This window comes from Sciurus vulgaris, assembly GCF_902686455.1.
Source record: "Sciurus vulgaris genome assembly, chromosome: 11".
In the NCBI taxonomy this organism is placed as follows: Eukaryota; Metazoa; Chordata; class Mammalia; order Rodentia; family Sciuridae; genus Sciurus; species Sciurus vulgaris.
In genome coordinates this window covers 19441633-19445892 of record NC_136472.1, presented here as the reverse complement: position 1 = coordinate 19445892, position 4260 = coordinate 19441633, and the positions used below count along the sequence as shown (strand labels likewise).

General features: G+C 37.1%; 1 pseudogene across 1 annotated transcript; it reads left to right on the top strand.

Moving 5' to 3' along the window:
- Positions 1 to 632: 632 nt before the first annotated feature.
- On the top strand, positions 633 to 1554 carry LOC306639722 (olfactory receptor 4S2-like; annotated as a pseudogene). Its single transcript has one exon. The product of its transcript is annotated as an olfactory receptor 4S2-like (transcript).
- The last annotated feature ends 2706 nt before the right edge of the window (positions 1555 to 4260 follow it).

The window sequence follows — 4260 nt, the reverse complement described above, 5'->3', positions numbered from 1 at the left end:
TAGAATAAATACTGGTGAACGCTCAGACACTCCAGATTGCAGGAGCTTGAATTCAAACAGAAGCCATAAATTCACACACAGAGATCGGAAGGGGAGCCTGCAGAAGTCACCAGTCTGGACATTCCAAGGACCCATGAGTGTATGTAAACACCAGAATTGGCTGTAGTCAGAAGGGATCCTGTGGGCATGTTTTCACTTCATCAACAAAGAAAGGGAAACCTTGTCTCCAACAAAGGATTGCTTTAAATATGAATGTGTGTCTTTCATAGGAAAGAGAACTAACTAAATGTTTGTCGATAACCAGGAAAGTAAATCCTAGGAAAATGTTAGTCATGTGAGAACTTTGGTTAGATTTGTTACTTTAGGTATTTTCTTTGTCTCTCTGTCCTCTGCTTCCTCATCTGAAGTGAACAAATCAGATATATTATTAAGGTAAATGATAAGAATGGAGACACTAAAATTTCTGTAATTATTCATGTCAGTCTGCAGTCAGTACCCATTTTTCCATTTTTAACTGTGATTATTAATTTATCCTGAATTAGAAATAAATGCTGATAATCTTTCTGATGTTTTTCTTTCAGATAATTTAACTGTTTTGGTAACTTGGCCTACTTGATTCATTACATGGAAAAATGAACAATGTAACCAAAGTTATTTTGGGGGGCCTTTCTCAAAATCCAGAGGTTGAAGGAGCCAACTTGATGGTGTTCTCATTCTTCTACATCGTCATTCTTCTGGGAAACCTCCTCATTATGCTGACCATCTTCATGGGAAATCTTCTAAAGTCTCCCATGTATTTCTTCTCAACTCCTTGTCTCTTGTGGACATTTGTTTCTCAGCCACAGCACCCAAGATGATTGTTGACCTTTAGCAAAGAGCAAAACTATCTCATATGAAGGGTGCATACTGCAACTCTTTGGGGTACATTTTTTTGGAAGCACTGAGATTTTTATCCTTATAGTAATTGCCTATGCTCATTATGTGGCCATCCGCAAACCCCTGCACTATATGACCATCATGGACCAGGAGAAGTGCCATAAAATATTGCTGGGGACCTGGGTAGGTGGGTTCATACACACTGTCATCCCCGTGTCCCTAGTAGTTCAGTTACCCTTCTGTGGACCCAATGAGATTGATCACTACTTCTATGATGTCCACCCTGTGCTCAAACTTGCCGTCACAGACACACATGTTATTGGTGCTATTGTGACAGCCAACAGAGGTACCGTCACTCTGGGGAGCTTTGTGATCTTGCTCATCTCCTATACTGACATTCTGGTGTCTCTGAGAAAGCAGTCAGCAGAAGGAAGATGCAAAGCTCTGTCCACCTGTGGAGCCCACATTGAGGTGGTCATCATCGTTTTTGGTCCCTGTATTTTCACATACATATGCCCTTATGTTACATTTACAGAGGATAAGATGGTGGCTGTGTTTTACACCATTATCACTCCCATGCTAAACCCCATGATTTACACACTGAGAAGTGCAGAAGTAAAGAATGTCATGAAAAAACATGGGTTAAGAAGGCTTTTCTGGAATGCTAACAGCAAATAGTTGGAAATAATAATTCATACTGGATGAACTTAAATGTGGAAGCCTTAGTTAACTCATCTGTACAATGAACAAAATGAGAACATCAAAGGATTTTCAGAAATGAAAAATGAAAGAAATACACATCGCACAGAATTAGGGTATTCTTAATCATGATCATTATATTTACTGCTTCACAATTAGATAGTGGTCTAAATATCCAAAATCACAGGAGTCTTAATATGCTCAGAATCTCAACATGATCAGAGTAAGCATCATTGTTTTCTCCTTCTGCCTTTTGTCTTTTGTCATATTCTTTAAGTGATGAAAAACCTACTCTGAAATATTTGAGGTTATTTCTGGCATTGAAAATTTTGTTTAGATATGGCATTTGCAGGTAAATGGATGGAATCAGAGAATATCAAGCTAAGTGAAATAAACCACTCCCCAAACAACAAAGGCCAAATGTTTTATTGGATAAGCAGTTGCTGATCTACAGTGTTTGTGGGGTGGGTAAGGAAGAGCAAAGGAACTTTGGATTGTGCAGAGGGAAGTGAGGGAAGTGAGGGGAGGAAGGAGGCAGTGGGGATGGGTAGGACAGTAGAATGAGACAGATATTATATACAGGTATGATCACAAGACCAGCATGACTCTGTACCATGTACAGCCAGAGGAGTGAAAATTTATGCTCTATTTGTGTGTGTAATGTGTCAAAATGCATTCTACTGTCATGTATAACTAATTAGAACAATTTAAAAAATTATAAAAAAGAATCAATAGTGTATATTTTGGATGAATGACAGACTATATAAACACATCAAATCTTAGCTAATGAATTTTGATGTAAGTCTCACAAAACAGTGAAAACTCACCCTCGTAATCTTGGAATGAGATCAGAGGTGTGCTCAGAAAGTTAGAGATAAAACACAATCTCAAAAGATAATAAAATTTGCTTTCATTTGTTGGTCTTGGGAAAACAAGTCTTTTCTATTCTTAGGTTTGATTTTCTTTATACACACACTACTGTCTCCAACTTCTGTCAACTGTACCATCTCACTCACTTGTTTCTTCTGACTCATCTCTGCTTGCCATCTGTACCAGGTGTAAGTGACTAATAGCCAAACTCAAGAGAGTGAATGAAAACAAAATCACATATGAGAACCAGGCTACTGTGACTCAACTGAAGTGTAAATACAACCTTATTGAAAGCAAAAATGTTAAATTAAAAGTTTAAATGTTATTAAATTAAATGTCAAAAACCATGATTCCTATAATATTTGTACCAAACAGCTTTACTGCATACAGTGAGCCACTTGACATTGACTGGAAAAAACACTATTTCCATCTCTGCATTACAGAAGAATCCCATACTGGACAGATATTCTTTTCTTATTGTTAACTTTTATGTACCCTTGTGGTAGATTTTTCTCCCTCACCATGAACCATGACCTGCACACTATTCTTCATGGTAAATAAACATATCACTGATTGTCTTTCTGCCATTGTTTCCTTGTCACATCCACAAATCTAATAGTATAGATGCTGCATCAATTTAGGATTATGTTTATGGTTGGGATGGAGTATAATATGGTAAATACTGTGGTGCTCAAAAGTGATATCTAGTATGGGTGTATTACCAAAAATAAAGGTGGAAATATTTTAAATCTACAAGACATCTACATAAGTAGCTATAACAAAAGTGTAAGCCTTGCATTAAAACTATACATATCCGTGACTAGTCCCCTAGATTGGAGAAGCATTCACTGGGCTTCCATGTGCCTCTAGTAGATCAATTATAAAATGAAAAGTAGATTTATGCTTCTCACTCTATGTTGATAATTAATATCACCTTCTGGCATTTTCTGGAAATATAACAAATGATTCTAAGACAGTCGGACTCATTTAGCCAGGAATATGAGCTACACAAACATAGGTATTTTTAACTATGCCCTCTAGTTATTTTCATACCGTCAATAGAATATCTGCATACTTAGATTAAAAAACTGGGAATAGATGATTCTTGATGTACTTAGAAAACAAGAGATGTATGCATAAATGGGAATCCAACAGCACCATCTGCTCTGCTAAAACAGAACTGAATTTAGAAAATTGGGTTATAAGTATGCTTTCTATTCAATAACTTTTTCCCACACTGGTCTTTCCATTATGCCATTGAACTAATGGATTAATCTCTTGGGGGTACTTGTAATATAAGAATGCTGATGCCCCTGGAAAAGTACCAGTTTACTGATTTGTGCTTTTCAAAGACAAAGTAGAACACATAGAAGATGACTCAATTTTCCATCAGTGGCTTTATAGACTAACACTGTTTCAGAAAAGTTTCTCTGAGTCAGTCTCCATCGTAGGAGCTCATAGAGTCTTGGGTGATTCCTAAGAAGATGAATGAGACTCATGAGAACTCACACTCTCCCCAGTCTAGTGAAAGGAGGTGGTCAACAGAGCATTTGATTCTGTGACTGCAGGAGCATAAGCATGGCTGCCACCCTGGAGTATGATGGCCTTGCAGTCACAAAATGGCAGGCATGACTTTGGAGACTTTTTTTTTTTTTTAAATAGCACTTTAAAAAAAAAAAAAAGTTAATGTGTGCATTACAGGAAAAATAAAAACATAAAAACACAAGCAAGTAAAGAGATCATCCAGTCACAAGCAGTTTAGTTGGACATGTCCCTCCAGGTTGTGCGTATACATATACAACATGAGAAAAAGCA